At 42.0% G+C, this 20,893-nt stretch overlaps 1 protein-coding gene across 5 annotated transcripts in view; it reads left to right on the plus strand.

The window, feature by feature from the left end:
• FYN (FYN proto-oncogene, Src family tyrosine kinase) overlaps positions 1 to 20,893 on the plus strand; it is a 269,661-nt gene that overhangs the window by 132,432 nt on the left and 116,336 nt on the right. For 4 of the 5 annotated variants that reach the window (XM_077487103.1, XM_077487100.1, XM_077487099.1 and 1 more), the window contains one exon: positions 5,340 to 5,406. The gene's annotated coding sequence lies outside the window, so the exon portion shown is untranslated. Of the gene's footprint in view, positions 1 to 5,339; positions 5,407 to 15,676; positions 15,728 to 20,893 lie in introns of all 5 variants that reach the window. The other variant, XM_077487102.1, reaches the window with a different exon arrangement.

Here is a 20,893-nt window from a genome sequence, read left to right on the forward strand (position 1 = left end):
AACAATTTGAGTGCACCCAACTTTTGGCAGGCCATAGACGAGCCAAACACGTGGTTGCAGGAAAGAATATTGAAAGATTCCTCCATCAACACAGATAGTGCTGACAGGGGAATTTCTCCTGCCGAGCAATTGCCTGGGTGGGTAAAACCGTCCCTAACAGTAAATATTGCTAGTGACTATAGCAAATATGCAAGTCCAGGAGGCTGGTTGTACCCAAGTTGATTGACCGATCAACTTGGTTCATTCAGCCTGACCACGCATGGTTTGAATCTTGGCCTGTTACTGCCAAACCGGCTGAGGTTCAAACTGTCTATGGCTGTCCTTAGCGTGCAGGAATAAGATATCATTTTGACCTTACTCTTTGCTCCTGTTGGCACCCTCTATCTGTACAACGACTCCCACAAAACCTCCTCTGAAAGCCACTCTTGGCCAGATTCACACGCTGCCTCCTCCATGTACAGTGCAGAGTTAATCGTCCTGCATTGTACGTGATGACACCAGAGGACTACCCAAAGCCAGGAGCGCAAGAGAGAGCAGATGAGAGTGTGCCAGAGTGAGTCTGCCAAAGTAGGGTATAGGGTAATGCAGCTTCTTCAGTTCACCCACCTTGACTAAAAGTGGTTGTCCACTCTTGATAAAAACAAATACTGTAGCTGCTGACTTTTAATAAAAGCATACTCACTAGTCCAGAGATCCAGCGCTGCCCTTACCCGAGCTGATTCTTCAACTGGCTTCAGGTCCAGGCTCCGGCATCCTAACTGTGCGCATCCGGCTATGCTGCTTTTCGCTTCACATTGTGAATGGTCCCACAGTCTTCTGGGACCTGTGACATGTCCCAGAGGACTGTGGAGAGCCAGGGGAGGGGGAGAATTTCCGCTCAGATCACCTAGGTGATCTGAGCAGAAGTGGGAGTGGGTACTCGTCAAAACTAGTTACCTGCTCCCCCCCCAAAATGGTATGCGGTATGGAGGACTTAAAGTGGAACTTACCCTTTTGGGTGGTGTTCCGCTTTAATGAGCATTTAACCCTTGCAGTAAATGGGGGAAGGCATTGGATTTTGTCTAACTCACAGTTAGGCTTTATGTAGCATTTAACCCTTGCAGCGCTTTGAGAGCACTGCAACGGTAATTTTTTTTACAAATATCCTGGAGTTCAGCTTTAATACCATACATAAGGAGAAGGACAGCTGCACCTTAGGTCATACCCTGTTTACACAATTTGCTCAGACAATGCAAAGTCATTCAGTCACTACCCACTAATGATATCTCATCAAAGCATGGGTCATAATAAAATATAAGCCCTCTATAATATATTTCTATTCTGCATTTATCATTACAAAGCATGTGTACATGATACAAAGCAACACTAAACAGGCATGAAGTAGGAGGAGTAAACTGTAAAAATATCAGGGCAAAGATATCAGGCCAAATATCTTTGGCCTGATATTTTCCTTGTGTAGGCATATTTATTTATTTTTTTTTCTTTTTACAAATGATTAATTTTTAGCTAGATGGCACAGAGGTATGATTCGGTTTTCTATTATTTCTGTTCTACAATGTGAGATTGACTATAATTCATTGAGGGAGACTAAGGCTGGTGCAAGAATTTATTATGACCCATGTTATAGCTGCTACTGCCTACTTATTCAAAATTCATTTTGAATTTAATTATATTGTTGCTGCTTCTTTGTTTGCAATCAGAACAGACAACTTGCATTTCCCAGTGGTATTCATGTCTCTTTACGAATGCATTTTAGTAAAACAAAATTTCCAGTGGTTTGCATGCCTTGTCTTAGTAAAGGGGTAATCAATTTAATGAAATATCCCCGTGGGAAATGTTTAGTCGACAAAGCTAGTAGGCTTGTCCAACCTAGACTGAACTACACAGCTGTTCAGCCAGGCCCCTTAGCCCAAAAAGAAGCCACTGACAGTTTGGAGATATGGGAAACAATGCATCTAGCATCAATCAAAAGTCATTTGTAGCCCACTTAAGCCTGACACAATGGGAATTATACTGGATGGACCTGCAGGTCTGATTATACTGCTGGTCGTCTCTTCATTACCAGATTTGTTCCCACATTTGTAGGGAGGCCTCAAAAATAAAATCAGTTTTGTATATTGTAAGCTTCTATAATAAATGTATAAGCACTGTGTACTAAAGATGTGGGACTTAGGAATTGTTGGAGGTTTAGAAAATATAAAACTACTTACTGCTTCATACCTGCCAATTTGACTTTATCCAGTTCAACAATTTTCCTTTGTTAAATTGTGTATGAACATGTCTAAATGATGAAAGGGCCATACCACATTGTTCCGTTATTGAAATTAGACAGTCACTTATTTCCATCCAATATATATTTGCTTAGTCATCTGATAATGCAAGATAACTTTTATATCTGAAGTATAAGTAATGGCACATTTGCATCTTTTTATATGTTTTAGGCCTAGTGGTTGCACAAATGTCCCTTTTCCTGTATAAACAATACCTACAAGTTCACATATTTGATCCTATACTTGTGTTTATGATTCATTTTAACCTGTGGCCGCTCACATAGCGGGCATGAGTGTCAGCAGAACTTTTTGGGGGAGGGGGGGGTCATCATTTTAAGGTCACCCATGCTCCACTCCCTTTCGACATTGTCATGAAGGGGAGGGGTTTAGCAACAACTCGCAAGTATTTATTTTAAAAGGGGAAATGGCAGACTTCAATCCAGGAATGTGCTATGTACAGGGTGCAGATTCCAGGCATGTGCTATATACAGGGTGCAGATTTCAGGTGTTTGCTATGTACAGGGTGCAGATTTCAGGTGTTTGCTATGTACAGGGTGCAGATTTCAGGTGTTTGCTATGTACAGGGTGCAAATTCCAAGCGTGTGCTATATACAGGGTGCAGATTCCAGGTGTTTGCTATGTATAAGTTGCAGAATCCCGGTGTGTGCTATGTACAGGCAGTGCTGGGACTAGGTCTTCTAGAGCCCAGGGCGAACATGCCAAACTGCGCCCCTCACCCCCTTAAAATGTATAAGCATTATGTGGCAACAAAAATCTTCCTCAACAAAAAAACTGAGCACTAATCCTTTTCACTCCCCCTAAACATAATTTCCCCTCCTCCGAGTACAAATCATTGCCCCTGCTGAAATCCCCCCCCCCAGCACAAATCTGTGCCCCCATCCCCCTAATCCCCCCAGCTCAAATCCCCCCCCCCCAAAAAAAAAACACCTAGCACAAATTCTCTACCCCTGAAATTTGCCAGTTTCCCCTTCCAGTACACATTTCCTCCTCCTCACACGCCCCCCCCCCTCACTGGAAACCCCCCTCACTGGAAACCCCCCCTCTCCCAGCATAAATCTTTCCCAAATTCTCCCTCTAAGCACAAATCTTCTTCTCTCATTCCCCCTCCCAACACAAAATCTCCTAAATTACCACTCTTTGCATACCCCCCACAAATGTCCCCTCCTAGAATACTTACCCTCTGCCACCCTCCACATTCCCCCTTCCAACACAAATCTCCCATCCCCCATCTCCTTGTGGTGCCCCCTTCACCTCACATGATGCCACAGTTCCCAGGGCAGCCACCTCTCCTGCCCACCCCTTGTCCCGGCCTTGTGTACAGGGCACAGAATCCAGGCATGTGCTATGTACAGGTTGCAGAATCCAGAGGTGTGCTGTGTACAGGATGCAGAATCCAAGCGTGTGCTATGTACAGGGTGCAGAACCAGGCGTGTGCTATGTACAGGGTGCATAATCCAGGCATGGGCTATGCACATGGTGCAGAATTCAGACGTGTGCTATTTACAGAGTGCAGAATCAGATGTGTGCTATGTACAGGGTGCAGAATCTAGGCATGTGCTATGTACAGGGTGCAGAACCAGGCGTGTGCTATGAACAGGGTGCAGAATCCAGATGTGTGCTATATACAGGGTGCAGAAACCAGGTGTGTGCTATGTACAGGGTGCAGAATCCAGGTGTGTGCTATGTACAGGGTGCAGAATCCAGGCATGTGCTATGTACAGGGTGCAGAATTCAGGCGTGTGCTATGTACAGGGTGCAGAATCCAGGCGTATGTTATGTACAGGGTGCAGAATCCAGGTGTGTGCTTTGTACAGGGTGCAGAATGCAGGCGTGTGCTATGCCAGTATGCATACCCAATCCCCCACCAGAGCTCTCTTCCCCCCACAGAAGAGAAACGTCTATAAATCATAGTGGCAGGCCTCCTGGCATGGGCTTCTGTTGATACACGCTGCAGGCTTGAGAGGCTGTGTGGATAACCTGCCCTGCCCCCTCCTCTGTTGTATATGGAGAGCTGGGAGAGCAGGAAGGGTTTTGTGTGTGCTGACTCCCAATGCTAGAGGCCAGTGCTGGAAGCGGCAGAAGCTCCGGATGATGAAAGGCCTGCTGGCTGCCGCCCACAATGCAATATTCCTTCCTGTGCTGGGTGCTGGTACATGAAGAGCATTCCAGGGCCCAGCACGAGTTGACAGTCTGCACGCTAAGCCCAGGTGAAAAATGTGTGCCTGGGCACAACCCGTACGTATGCCTATGGTGGACACCTTGCCGATCCCTGATTCCGGGGGGGAGTCAATTGCCCATACCTGCTGATGCAGGTGAGTGAGCTTTAACGGCCACATGCTGCACATATGCCTCCATGGGCAACAGAGGTTTCTGTGCCAAGAGCACACTCACTGAGCATTCCCAGCACGGTGACTGAGCTGTCAAAGACAGTGCCTGGTCTCTAGTAATGATCAGGAGCTGCTTAGTCCAACCTTCCTGTCCTCGGAGAGTAGGAGCCCAAACAAAGGGAAATCAGCGCTGCGTGGGTGGGTTGGGTTAAAGTAGAGCTGAAGGGAAAATAGTTTTTTTCGTTTTTGGGTATCACCTCCTTTATTTTATCCAAAATGAAAAAATGTTTTGCCTATAGTTCTAATTAACGGTACAAATTCACTGTGATTAATAAATAGAACCTGCGTGTTAAAACTTTAGGATAATTGGACTCTGATTGTATTCTTTGATTTTGTACCAATGGCTCCTGCTATTGTTCTTAAATCAGCGATATTTTACATTGCAGTGCATAAAATGTGAACATTCACCTCATTCTTCTCCCTAGTGATGTTTTGACGATATTAATTAATTGATTGATTAATTCATGAAATACTTTATACTAAATTATGGCTCAAGCTGCTTTTTTTGCAGTTAATCTGCAGTGGGAAAATGAGTTTCTCTAGCTAGTAAAGAAAAAATGTAATAAAAAAACTTAGCATATATTTGTTAAATCTTTATTATTATGATCATGGAGCAATGTTTAAACCATCCATTTAGTAAACCAAATCATTAATTTTTCAGGGTCTTTGCGGCTGCGGCAATTGAAGAAATGCGGTAAAGTCAAGTTACCATAGTTTAGGAAATATTGGTAAGTGTCACTAATATTTCACTGATGATTTGATATGTTGATCTTTTTTTTATGATGGTCTGAATTTCTTTGACAGTACAACTGACCCGATCAACACTTGAAGTAAGAGTAGGCCTTTAAAAACACATCATTACTGCTTGTATACAATGTAATCCTGTAGTTTGCTGAAAAATGTGTACATCTCATTAATGCATATGTTTGGCTAAAAGTGTCCCTTGTGCTTGTGCCGACTGTCCTCTGTCTTTTTCTCCCAACACGACCATACCCCATGAATGGGGGCATATCTTTAATTTATCCACCCGTCATTCATTTATAGGTAGCTTTTTATTCATGTAAGCTATTTTATAGCTTCTATGAATGGAGGGTGGGGATGGGAAGGGTGGGTATAGTCTATTGTTGATAAGTGCCCTTATCTCTCTTATCCCCTGCAGAAGATTATGGCTGGGGGGTATAAAAGGGAGACAGAGGACATAGGATTTCAACTATGCACTGCACTAGTACAGGAGACACTTTGGATTAAATTAAACTACTGTCCCTTGTGCTGATTTTTTTTTTTTTTTATTTAAATTTAGGATTTAAGGATTGTTCTACTTTCCAGATAGGAGGATGAGATGTTTACTGTTTCATGCATTAAATAGCAATTTATAAGAGTTTGGAAAAATCACCTTGGCTCTTAAGACTCCCATAGACATTGAAGCTTATTGAACCCATTACACATAGGAAATTTTAGCTATTAATCTCTTTATTACAACTCGCTATGGTAAAAAAATATATATATTACAGGGAGAAAAATACTGATGCAATAGGGACACAACAGCCAACAGAAAACAAAAAGTTGCCTGTTGATCTTTTAGCTATATATCTTATTTTTATATCACCCTTCAAAATACAAAGATACACATATCATTTACTTATTAAATACATTTGTAGTGCTAAAAATTGCATTCATACTGTTTACACTTATAATGCTAATGAGCAAATCCTTATACATTCTATCTGCCACAAAATGAGCATCACTTTTTAATAGGGGGAGGAGAATTATGTCAAGAATAATTTCATGGGTAATAATTTCTTTTGATCATTTCATGGATGCTAAAGTATGTAGCATATGACAAGCCGTTAGGGACTTTTTAAATACTGCAAACGAGAATTAATGTTAACCAACTGGAAAACCTGTCAGTTATCTCTGTTCTGGGTGTGTCTAGGCCCATTGCTATGGGTATGCAATATTAGTGGAACTTCACCCAAAAGGAGAAGCACACAAGACTTTCTGCTAGTCTGTCCTGTGTTGTGATAACAGGACATGCAATGAAATATGTATGCATGCTCTTTTTGGGTTTTAGACCATTGACTTAATGGAGTTGATGTACTAAAGGCAAATAGGCTATTCACTTTGCAAAGGGAAGTTATATTTGCAAGAGGATTTGGCCCAGAGCTGTAGCCAACTAACCCCAACGGTTCAGCTTATATACTGTATAGATCAGCCTTTCTCAACCTTTTCAACATAGAGGAACCCTTGAAATAGTTCTCTAGACTCGGGGAACCCCTGCTAAAAAAAAGTAGAAATCTACAACTCATGATATAATTGTGTGATGGTCAGTTGGAAGAATGGTCCTTACACTTGTGGTCATTGGGAAGAATTACCTCCTTACAGATAACTAAACAGATCAATGGTGTGAGTGGGAACTTATCTGAGAGGCAGAAATTGCCCAATGCTGAAGAAACCCATAGCAACCTTTGGAGGAACCCTAGGGTTTTTTACGGAACCCTGGTTGAGAATCACTGGTATAGATGGTTCCTATGTTGTGTTTCAATTCTAAAACAGGCCAAAGTTGGTGGTCAGATTAGGCAGGTTCTGACCTGTCAGTGGCACTCTGCCATTAACCAAATCTTCCCAGGAGAATCTTATTGGTAATGTTTGGATAGTTGACTAGTGTCAGTAGTCTCTGCCATGAATCAGATCTTCACGGGAGAACCATGTTGGTCATATTTTGGATAGTTGAGTAGTATCAGTAGTTCTCTGCTATGAATCAGATCTACGTGAAAAAATCTAATCAGCCATGTTTTGAATTCTTGAATGATGTCAATGACCATCTGCCTTGAATCATTCTTCATGAGAGAGTTGGGCATGAAAACTCCAGAAAACTTTACTCTGATACGCATTTTGAGTACAGTTCCTGAAGTACTGACTAGAGGATTTATTTTGTCTGTGAAGATGGCACTCTCAATAAATAAATAAATAAATAAATAAATACAATTCTATTCTATTTATAATGCCATCAGACACAACTACAGCATCCAAGCTTGGCAATATAACATGTTATTTATTTCTAATAAAGCAGATTCTTTTTTTAGATATATGCAACCCAATTACTCTTACACAAAAAACCCACATACACAGTTGAAGTCATGCGGCAAAAGCCCACTGCTAGCACCCACACACAATTCTCATAGTAATATATTTTCCACCATGTCCTCCATGGTTTTGGCAGAACATTTTTTTAGTCATTATATAAATGTATGTTATCCTAACAAAATGTTTTTGCATTTTATGATGAGCCATTTTTGACTTACAAGCTATTTATGATTTAATGATGTTTTCGTCAGTTGTAGTCTTATTATGTGTGATCACCATTGTCAGTACAGAGGGAGTAGATAGATAGATAGACAGACTATTAACTTGCTATGTGAAATTTTACAATTAGGTAATCATATTTGTAAATACTCGTTAAGAGTGTGAGTGATGTTTTAAAAAGAAAACACCAAGTGTTCCATCGAGTTAGTCCCATTTTTATATTTAAAGGATAAGTTCACTTTTTGCAACATGTTACATGTTACACCCATATTCAGGGTGTAACATGTAACATGTTACAATTGCACTGGATGCTGCATCCCGCCCCTCCCCATCCCCCATTTTGACAGCGAGCATAGGATCACCTCCCCTGTTCGCTGTCACACTCTAAAATGAATGCTCCGCCCACCTGGCTGGGTCATTCATTTACAGTGTTCTATGAATAGTAAAACTATAAGTCCAGACAGCCTTTGAGGCTGTTGGCTTGTAGTTCTCAATGAACTACCAGGGTGCTGTTGATCACTCTAGGTAGTTCAGTGAACTTCCTATCAGAGTGTAAATACCTACCTGTATCGGAGGTAAGGGCAGACAGCTACACAGACAGTCTGCAGGACAGTAGCATTATACCCATGATCTGCTCATCGTGGATGTAATGCTTTACAGGTCCCTAACAAAAAAAAAAACAATAAATGCATATTTTTTTTACATGAAAATATGCCAGGTGCTCCTGGCCCCTCCCTCCTGTTGAGTGCCCCCACAGCAAGCTGCTGTGTCCATTCAGACAATGGATGAATAGACACGTGCCACGGCCCGGCCCTGCTCCCTCTCTCTCCTCACTGGTTTGCTGACTTTGATTAGCTGCAGTGGGATCCAATGGCACTTCGCTGCAGTCTCAGCCAATGAGGAGGGAGAGCCCCAGACAGTCAAGTCTCTCGTGCAACATTGCTGGATCAAGATGAGGCTCAGGTAAGTATTAGTGGTGCACCGAAATTTATCGGCTGAAAACTGTGTTTTTAGACATCGGCCGCAAGAAAAAATGCTGATAATGGAGCGCTGAAAAGGGGGTGGGGTCCACCCATTGCGGGGTGTCATCCTGGCATGTCCCAGTCCTCCTTCTCTACTCCCTCCTCCTCACGCACCTGTCCCCTGCCAGTTTTAAGAACCGAGCAATCAAACACTGCCAATCACTTGGTTTTTTACAGTTCCTTGAGCAGAGAGCTGGTGGTGGTTAGTTGCTAACTCTCTGCTCTGTCCCCGTGTTCACTTGAGCACTGGGCTGTGGAGGGGGGCAGGAACAGCCAGCTCAGGCTCTCAGCAGCTCGCCTGGACCGGCTGAAAATGGGTCACAGGAGTGCAGAACAAACTGCATACCTGTGATCCACAGGAGAAGTACAGCCAAATGAGCTTTGGCTGTGCTTCTCCTTTAATTTCTGTAGGCCAGAGTAGGCTACAGGTGCACTACAGCAGAGAGAGGTGCCTGGCTCCATTTCGATGAAAACACTTGCCAGACTGGAGCAGTGTAGTGTGGGAATTCTTTATCAGAGAGAGGGATAGGCATAGAGCCCTTTTCTGAAATCTTATTTAGTAGTAATTACTCTTAATGTAGCTAGACCTTTTATTGCTGGGAGTGGTCTGTGGCAATTTGGTTAGAATGAGTTTAGTTAGAAAGCGTTATTCTTTTTTTTGTTTTGTTTTACTCTTCACTCTTCAATAGTAAAAATAGTAAAAATAAGAGCACTATATGTCAGCCTTTCCCTGTATGTTCCGCGGGGTTCCACCCTAAAGTGGAACTTCCGCTCATCGGAACCCTCCCCCCCTCCGGTGTCACAGTTGGCACCTTTCGGGGGGGGTGCAGATACCTAAGACAGGTATTTGCACCCACTTCCGGGCATAGACTCCCATAGTAGTCTATGCCTCTTCCTGTCCCGGTGCGCTGTCTGCTGGGACACACACGGGTCCCAGAGACAGCGCAGACCATTCCTATTGCGCTGCGTGACTCGCGCATGCACAGTAGGGAACCGGGAAGTGAAGCCGCAATGCTTCACTTCCTGATTCCCTCACCTAGAATGGCGGCGGCAGCAGCCGAGAGCAGAGCGATCGATCGCCTTGGCTGCTGACATTGCTGGATCCTGGGACAGGTGAGTGTCCATTTATTAAAAGTCAGCAGCTGTAGTATTTGTAGCTGCTGGCTTTTAATATTTTTTTTTACAGTGAAATCCCTCTTTAACTGAAAGGATAGAGGAAGACATTTTTGGGACAAAGTAGGATTTAAAGCACGCTGACATTTACTGTAAATACAGGCACCTATATGTATGCTCTTTAACCCCCAGTATGTCACCAAGGGCTACGGAAAGCCCAGAGTGCTCTGTTATAGAGACAGTAACAAACTTCTCTGGTTACTAGCTCCTGCTTTCTGTGCTTTACAATTAAGGAATCTGTTACAATAGAAAAAGAACATACCATTACCAACTTTTTTTGCAAGTACATGAAACATTATCTTCATCCGTTAGTTTAACTGGAAAGTGAGTCAATTACAGTGGAAATAAAAAGTCTACACACCCCTGTTAAAAGGTCAGGTTTCTATGATGTAAAAAAAAATTAGACAAAGATAAATCATTTCAGAACTTTTTTCACCTTTAATGTGACCTATAAACTGTACAACTCAATTGAAAAACAAACTGAAATCTTTTAAGGGGGTGGGGGTACCAATAAAAAAAAAAAAATAATGTGGTTGCATAAGTGTGCACACCCTCTTATAACTGCGGATGTAGCTGTGTTCAGAATTAAGCAATCATTCAAACTCATATCAGATAGGAGTCAGTACACACCTGCCATAATTTAAAGTGCTTTTGATCAACCCCAAATATAGTTTTGTTGTTCTAGTAGGTCTTTCCTGACATTTTTTAAGTCACATCCTACAGCAAAAGCGATGGTCCAGAGAAGGCATCAGAGGGATCTCATTATTAAAAAGTATCAGTACAGAGAAGGGTACAAAAGAATTTCTAAGGCTTTAGATATACCATGGGACACAATGAAGACAGTCATCATCAAGTGGAGAAAATATGGCACAACAGTGACATTACAAAGAATGGGACATCCCTCCAAAATTGATGAAAAGATAAGAAAATAAAACTGGTCAGGGAGGCTGCCAAGAGGCCTACAGCAACATTAAAGGAGTGGCAGGAATATCTGGCAAGTACTGGCTGTGTGGTACATGTGACAGATATGTTTGGCACAAAAACAACACATCACATCGACAAAAGAGCACCATACACACAGTAGAACATGGTGGTGGCAGCATCATGATTTTGGGCTGGTTTTCTTGGAACAGGATCCTTAGTCAAGGTAGAAGGAATTATGAACCGTTCCAAATACCAATCAATATTGGCACAAAACCTTCAGGCTTCTGCTAGAAAGCTGAACAAGAAGAGGAACTTCATCTTTCAGCATGGCAATGACCCAAATCATACATCCAAATCAACAAAGGAATGGCTTAACCAGAAGAAGATTGAAGTTTTGCAAAGGTGCAGCCAGAGCCCAGACCTGAATCTTTCAGCATGGCAATGACCCAAATCATACATCCAAATCAACAAAGGAATGGCTTAACCAGAAGAAGATAGAAGTTTTGCAAAGGTCCAGCCAGAGCCCAGACCTGAATCCCATTGAAAATCTGTGGGGTGATCTGAAGAGGGCTGTGCACAGGAAATGCCCTTGCAATCTGACAGATTTGGAGTGTTTCGGCAAAGAAGAATGGGCAAATATTGCCAAGTCAAGATGTGCCATGCTGATAGACTCCTACCCAAAAATACCGAGTGCTGTAATAAAATCAAAAGGGGCTTCAACAAAGTATTCTATTAAGGGTGTACACACTTATGCAACCATATTATTTTATTTTTTTATTTTTACTTCCCTCCACCTAAAAGATTTCAGTTTGTTGTTCAACAGAGTTGTACAGTTTGTAGGTCACATTAAACGTAGAAAAAGTTCTGAAATGATTTATCTTTGTCTCATTTTTTTACATCACAGAAACCTGACATTTTAACAGGGGTGTGTAGACTTTTTATATCCACTGTACCTGGATTTTTATTGACTTGCTTCAAGGTTGTAAGGTTGCACCTTACAAAAAGAGCTGACAAAATCAGCTTCCATCTTGTATTGATCTAACATCAGTAAAGGTAGCTGTATTTGGATTGGATACTATGGCTTAGTGCACTTTCCATTTTCCTCCTTAGAATGTTAAAGAGGGATTTCACTGTAAAAAAAAAAAAATATTAAAAGACAGCAGCTACAAATACTGCAGCTGCTGAATTTTAATAAATGGACACTTACCTGTCCCAGGATCCAGCTTTGTCGGCAGCCGAGACCGATCGATCGCTCGGCTCTCGGCTGCTGCCGCCGCCATTCTAGGTGAGGGAATCAGGAAGTGAAGCGTTGCGGCTTCACTTCCTGGTTCCGTACTGCACATGCGCGAGTCGCACAGCGCACTAGGAATGGTCCGCGCTGTCTCTGGAACCCGTGTGTGTCCCAGCAGACAGCGTGCCGGAACAGGAAGAGGCATAGACTCCCGTGGGAGTCTATGCCCAGAAGTGGGTGCAAATACCTGTCTTAGACAGGTATCTGCATCCCCCCTCCCCCCTGAAAGGTGCCAACTGTGACACCGGAGGAGGGGGGGAGGGTTCCGCTGAGCGGAAGTTCCACTTTAGGGTGGAACCCCGGTTTAATTTGGTAACCCTGAAATTGTTACTTCCACTTTACTTTAAATATTAACGTTAGTAACACAATTACAGTGCCCATGTGTTCCTGTAGATTTGTGAACACGTGTGAGTGCATGCATGCAGGAGTGTACATGTATGCGGTAGAACTTGTTTTCTAGGTAGAATTCATATATATCAATATATATTTCTGTCAAAAACCTAATAAGCAGTGGGACCACTCTTTATCTTTAGCTTCAGTCACTCTAGGAATCCTGCCATGCAAGTGCTGAACTGTGTAATGAGGGCATTCTTCTTTTACAGAAACCTTCACTACTTCACACTCTGTTTTCCGAAATTGTATCATAATGGCTCAAAATAATGGTTCAAAAATGTATTAATCTGGTGACTGGGGAGATTTGACTTCAAGATGACGTTCATTAAATTATGGAGGCATTCTCATCCTCGAAAATGTGAAAGTTAGAGGGAACAGAGTTTGAACTATGCAGCACTTATTAGAGCTTATGATTTCCATGATATGGTTGTACACATATCATTATGGACCACCACCATACGTATCAGTTGCACACAAAGAATTTGAGTTTAAAGCATCATTTATTTTTCTCCAATTATGAGCATCTCTGGATGAAGGCAATAGAGTCAAAGATGACTTATCAGATTGTCCTACTTTTTTTTATTGCTCAGGACATCAGCTCTTTGGCTATGTGTGGCGGCCTTGGATAAAAGCAGTTGCTGAAATATATCCCTACAATAAATTACAGTTCAACATACATTTTTTGTTGAGTGGCAGAAAGGCTTATTCAAATTTGTGGCAAATTTTGGGGCTGTACTCTGTTGTTATTTAGCAACTACACTAGTACCACATCCTAACTATGTACATCAAAAACCTTTGTTTTTTTAAATGTTATTTAGCAACTTTCATGTTCAAGTGTCTTTCTGTCCTTGTCGGTAAAATGTCTCCTTGTGTCCCCTGTTCCTCATTGCCATAACAATATATTAATGTTGGCGTATATTTATGTTTGACATAACCTATCATAACTTTTGAGACTATATTCAGTGTCAGGCCGCGTACACACGGGCGGACTGTTCGCCCAACTTTGTCCGCTGAACAGTGTTTCAGCGGACAGTCCGCTCGTGTGTGGGCTTCAGCGGACAGTTTCAGCGGACAGTCTGACGAACAAAGTTTTTCGGAATTTCCGTAAAACTGTCCGCTCAAACCAAGTTTCAGCTCGTGTGTAGGCTTGTTCGTCAAACTAAGTTCCGCGCATACTCAGAAAGGATTTACACGCCGAAGGTTGCATTGCAGTGTATAGGACGTCGTTTTCTAGTCCCGTCGTACGTGCCGTTCACATCATCGCGCACGGTTTCAGCGGACTGTTCGTTCATCGTGTGTGGTCAAGTCCGTTCATGCTAATTTTGAGCGGACTGTTTGTCAAACTGTTTGACGAACAAGGTTGGGCGAACAGTCCGCGCGTGTGTACGCGGCCTCAGATTTAATAATTTTGCAGTTTTGTTTGCTGCACCTACAATCCTACAATTAAGGCAGTAGGCATGTTGGTTGTTTGGAACTCTTTTGCCTAATCAAATTCTTTTTGACATAATTTATTATTGACATACACAACTGTTGGTTATGTCGAAATTATTCTTTTCCACGTGTTTTCCTTTGGTCACCCCCTGAATGTACCGAAGAGGGTACATTTCAGGATGTACATGTACTGCTTGTAGACCTGAAAGTGTATCTAAACCCAGTGATTAAATTGTGGTATATTGTAGCTGTGTTGATGTGGGAAGATAATTACAGGTGATAGAGAACCTTATTTTTTCTTTTATTAACAACATTGCATTTTTGCAAGAACCATACAATTTTTCTTAAAAGGTTCTTAGGCTGAAAACTGAACCTGGAGTGCAGTCCCACGTCTAAGGAAGGGTAACCTGTAATATATTATATTTTTGTTCTTGTTTAGTTATCCTTTAAAGCTGATTTCCAGGTATGGCTATTTTTGTAGAGTTACATTGGTCCAGCTTGGACCAACATAACTATGCATGTGCTATGCCTGGCTGATCCCCATGGAGCCTGGAAATCACTTTAGTAGGCACAGAAAATTACACCTACGAATGCAACCTGCCTGCGATTCGATGTGAGAACCCCAGTAGGGGTTCCTGCGATTAACTGTGAAATCCCGCCAGGGTTCTTGCACTTAATTGCAGGCAGAGTGCATTTCCAGGTATGAATGAACCCTTGAAGAAAAGCTGTAGAGTGAAAAATATCAGGGCTAGCATTGTTGACCTGGTTGCCTCTGTCTTCAGTACTTCCTGAGTCACTGAACGAGCAAGCAGGTTATAAAATCAGAGTGAAGTCAGATGTCCTTTAATACATACTTGTTCTAAATCAGCAGCTCAGAAAATAGCCATGAGATCAGATTATCTTTTTCATAAGGAGAGCTAAGCAATGGCAACCTTTATATTTTCTTAATATGGGTTTACTTTAACTCTTTTGCTGCTGCTGACCTAACAATTACTTTGGCAGCAGCGCCAGCATGTAAACAAACTCCCAGCAGCTATGGATGCCAGGAGCCTGTTTACTCTGTGTTGGCTTCAGTAGAGTGATGGCATTATTGGTCTAATAGATTCCTATTGTCTCCTTAAAAGGAAACTCATCTGCACTATGATATCACATAGATGGTTATCTGCCACCCTGTGATAGCAATAAAGTTACATTTAAGTGAAATTCCAGCTTTAACCTTACTAGTCTTGAACATTTCCCCTCCTAACATTTATGCTGACTTACCGGTGTAAATAGGCTATATATATTTACCTGTTTTCCTCCTGCTCTTTTCCGGTCATGTGATCTGGCATCCCTTTGTTAGCCTGCAGCTGCAGGGGAGAGAAGGGATTGCCGACAGCGAATGGGACATGGGAGCCTGTGGGGGTCACCACTTCCTAACATTCCCAGCTGTTGTCACTCGCTCTCTCCTTTCTCTTGCAGCTGCTGCTGACTTACACAGGGGATTACATGACTGGAGCGGGCTTAGAATAGGTAAGTATACATTATTTTTTTTAACTGGTTGGTTAGCATAGGTCTTAAGATGGGAGAGAGGACATTTTAAGACTAGTTAGGTTGAGACTGAATGCCACTTTAAAAACAAAAGTTAAAAAAATTTAAAGTATGATAAAATAAATTGAAATAACCCCTTGCCCCAATGTACACAAACTCCACATTAGGTGCACACGTGTATGAAAACAACATTTGGCCCACACATTAGGTATTTCTGCACACATTGGTGTAAGAGTGATAATTCTATGGCCACCATTCACTGTTATCTCTAAACTGATGAGCTGTAAATGCTTTTAAAGCATCACCTATAGGCAATTTTTAGTACCATCGTTTTTTGCAATTTCACGGGGGTGTGCAATTTTGAGGTTTGACATATTTGGTATCTGTAAACTCAACACAACCAATTCTTTTAGTGTTACTATTTAAAGCTGGGTATTTTATTGTGTTTGTGCGCACTAAAAAAAAAAATGTGACTGTATTTTTTTATGGAAAATATAAATTTGATAAGCAGCGGTACAGCTGCCACCATTTTACAGGGTCTCTGTTTTCAGAAAATATATAATTTTTATTTTTATTTTTTTTAAGTAAACTTCATGTGCATTTTAACATGTGTGACAAAATTGACTCTGGTAGCAAAAGGGTTAGGTTGCTAGTGTCATGTGTTAGCAGTAGTCAAAAAATAATAAACCTTAAGACCAGCCAAGTTGAAAATGTCTTCATAGTGTGATTGTCTGATTTAACATGAAGGGGATTACAGTAAGTGGCATCCTGCAGCAAAAGTAATCAGCTGAACATGCTGATCAAGGCACATAGCAAGACAGGATAATAGTTCTCATGCATGGAATGATAAGAAGTTCTACACTCGTAATATATTTTTTTTCTTATCAAATGGTTTCAGCAGAAGAAATAGAACATAGTCTGCTATTACTTGTTGTTGTATTAATGGGAGCGCATAAATATATACTCTATATATATATATATATATATATATATATATATATATATATTTTTGTAATTTCTTATAAAAAATGATATTACCTATACAGTAATCGTTGGCTAACAGCTGGTCACTGTAGAAAGTCTAAATGTTATCCTCATGTTGGCCTTCCTTACAACTGCCTTTGTCCTGGCCGCTAGTCATATGTAAGATGCTGTATTTTAGTTGCAGGTGGGATAGAATGCCTTCTTAACTACTGAGATATAAGCCATAGGTTCTTTATCCCCTTGATTTATAGACAAGCTTTAGTCATGTCATCACAAGATATATGTGTGATCAATATATATGAACTCAACTGCATTGTTGCTCCACAGGTTCTTTAAATTAACTGACAAAACCATTTATCTCTAGGTGTGCATACAGAAAAATACAAGTGGTCTTGATCTAATGCCTTGGATCTGGATTAGCTAACACAAATGCACAAAACATGGTCAAGATAGTATTTGAAAGGATAAGTATAATATTAACATAAAGAAATAAGGATAGCTAAAAAGCATTGTCTCATTTAGGTTTATAGTCTATCCAATGCTAAGAACTCCCTACATTTTCTGTTTTCTACATTCTGTCTTAAATGTCGTACGCATGGGCTGGATATCGGGCGGCATTGGCTGGTTTAATAGATTTGGCCTGCCTGTATGGCAGCCGGTCCGACAGAAGGGGCATGACTGAAAAAAGGTCTGCTGATCGGCACCCGATCAGTGCTCTCAGCCAATGGCTGAGTGCGCTGACCAGTGTGTTCTGGTGGGGGAGGGGGTGCCGTCTCCCTGTCAAAACACAATAGTTCAGCAGGGGAGATCACTGTACTAATCTCAGATTGTTAGTACAGTGGCTAGTAGAGCAAAAAATAAAACGACTAGTGTGTACTAGGCTTTACAGTGTTCCACCTGCAGTTACGGACTGTAATGTGTATTTTTGGGTGTCCGGACCTGATTCTGCTTATATTTGCCCACATCTGAGTCCATTCAGGCATCGTTCGACTGAATGGAAAAAAGTTTGTGTCCAAGTCTACTTTTATTGACCTCACCCAATGGGAACAGAAAAGGGTGGGTACATGTCTGCTTACATCTGGCCACTCATAGGAATTACATAAGTCTACTTTTTCTTCTTTCACAACATAAAGGAAAAAAATAAAACAATGGACAATGGACATGGATGTCGCATATTTGACATCCATTTCTGTTTTGGTCCGACTCAGCATGGCATTAATGCAGGATCCCCTTCTGAAGTGGAAACAGAGGGCACTCATGTGAAAGGGGCCTAAAGAATAAACTGCCTATACATTTTATGTATTCATAGTTTGTAGATGATCTAACCATTGAAATATCTTTTCAGCGCCTCATATTAAATTACATATGTTTCAAGCACTAAATATTAATATTGTCTATGACAGGGGTGTCCAAACTTTTTTCAAAGAGGGCCAGATTCGATGAAGTGAACATGTGTGAGGGCCGACCATTTTGCCTGACATTCTTTGAACCATTAAAATTCGGTCATTCGAGCACTCATACCTGGCCCAACAAAAATTCTCGTGCCTTTGTTGCGCTCGTTTGCCCGACACACAGACGAATGCTCTGTTCTTTAGGGGTACCGTTAAGTCTTAATGGTACCCCACACATTGGAAACATGGGGTGCTTTTGGTGCAGCGCAATAAAAAAAAAAAAAAAAAGCTCTGGGACTTCTTTCCCTGCATTTTTGTGGGTATGGAAGCCCATTGAAATGCATGGGCTGCCCTACACACAGCATGCAGCCATGCAGATGTGAACCAAGGGCTTATTGGAGGGGCAGTAAAACTACATGGTTAAGCTGTTTTTACCACCCCCAACTTCTCCCCCTCTAGCTGCAGAGGGAGCAGCTGGGGGTGTACACATGCTGTGGCTGCAGCTGGAGGTATGCTCAGGGTGAATGGGCCTGCACTGCAACTACCCCGCAACTGTGTAGACTGCACAGTTGCGGTATAGTGATGCTACATTTACGGGCTTAAAACAGGTGGTGAGGAGGCAACATAATGCCTCTTTACCACCTTTCAAATGCCTCTGAAAAGCGATCTGTATATGGATTGCTTTTCAGAGGAGCAGCAATCCTGGCTGCTATCACACACACAAGCACCACAAAAGCAGTTCTGATGGTACAAGAATGGGGGGGGAGGTCTGGATTAAAAGTAACACACATGCATACACATACACACAGACATACACACATACAGACACATGCATACACATACAGACACATGCATATACTTACATACATACAGACACATGCACACACATACATACATACATACATACATACAGGCACATACATACATACATACATACACGCACATACAGACATACATACACACACACACACACACATACATGCACACAGATACATACAGACACACATGCTGCACACACATACAGACACACATACATGCACACACATACAGACAGACATACACGCACATACATACAGACACACATGCACATACGCATACATACAGACATACATGGACACACACACACATGCAATCATACATGCACAGACACAGACACACATGCACATACAGACACACATACACACACACACACATACATACAGACAGACATGCACACACACACACATATAGACACACATGCACACACATACATACAGACATGCACACACATGCACAGACACACATACATACAGACACACATACATACAGACACACATGCACACACACACATACATACAGACACACATGCACACACACACATACACACATGCACACATACATACATACAGACACACATGCACACACATGCATACAGACAGACATGCACACACATACATACATACAGACATGCACACACACACATACAGACAGACATGCACACACACACACACACACATACAGACACACATGCACACACACACATACAGACACACATGCACACATACACATACAGACACACATGCACATACATACAGACACACATGCACATACATACAGACAGACATGCACACATATACATACAGACACACATGCACATACATACAGACAGACATGCACACATATACATACAGACACACATGCACACATACAGACACACATGCACACACATACATACATACAGACACACATGCACACACACACACACATACACATAAATAAAGCCTTTTTAAAACGAATCTAGCTTGTAGTACAGTACCTTTCCATTCCATTTCCTTATTCAGCCGGGTACTGCACTGTAGGGGGAAGCAGAGAGCACAGCACACTCCTCTGCACTTTACTTTCACTTTTGAAGCCGACGGAGCTTCTCACAGTGATGGGGATCGGCTCATTTGACAGCCCTGATCCCGCAGCACACCAGGCGGGCCGTTCAAAACCGGACCGCGGGCCGCGATTGGCCCGCGGGCCGGACTTTGGACATGCCTGGTCTATGATCTTAGCAGAACTGGGTGTTGGGTTGTTTTGGTACGAATACTTTTTTGGTATAACTACAGTATATAACAGTTTTAAGGGTTAAATATAGTGTTTGGCAGAGGGTTAAGTATAGCATAGGTGGGTTATTGTTAGGGTTGGTGAAAAGATAGGGGTTACGTGTTAGGCTTTAATTAGATGTTACAGCTATAGTTTAGATTAGTCTAGAAGTTTAAAGGATCAGTTTAAAGCTTAAATTAGTTATGCAGGCCATTTAAATATGGTTGTGGGATTCCAATAGGTATCAGCGTAAAGCCGGATATACACAGGCCAAATGTCGGGAGACATTTGCCAGTTCAAAAAAACGGCCGACGTTCAGCCCATGTGTATATCAGTCTGTCCGACAGAGGCCGGACTGTGCATGCTGAAAAGCCAGCAGCCAACCGACTCCCAAGAGCCCTGATCAGAGTGTTCTGGCCATAGAAATTAATAAATGGACAAGCGCTAAGAGTGGCTAGCGCTTAGACGGGTTTAAACGCGTTTTTGCCACATTTGCATCTTTTTGCCAAAACGATCCTCTCCTGAACGCGATTCTTCTGTGTTCAGGAGAGGGATGTTTAACTGCCCCTAAACTCTGCTGCTCCTACACTCTGATAAAAGCTTAGTATGTATCTACACATAGGCTTTTATTGAGTTGCGTTTAGGAGCTTTGGCAAAACCTCATGTTTTGGAGCAGCAGTGTACATGAAGCCTTAAAAGGATGAAG

This window comes from Lithobates pipiens, unplaced genomic scaffold (genome assembly GCF_037356315.1).
Source record: "Lithobates pipiens isolate NorthernLeopardFrog02 unplaced genomic scaffold, aLitPip1_a1.2 Scaffold_18, whole genome shotgun sequence".
Lineage (NCBI taxonomy): Eukaryota > Metazoa > Chordata > Amphibia > Anura > Ranidae > Lithobates > Lithobates pipiens.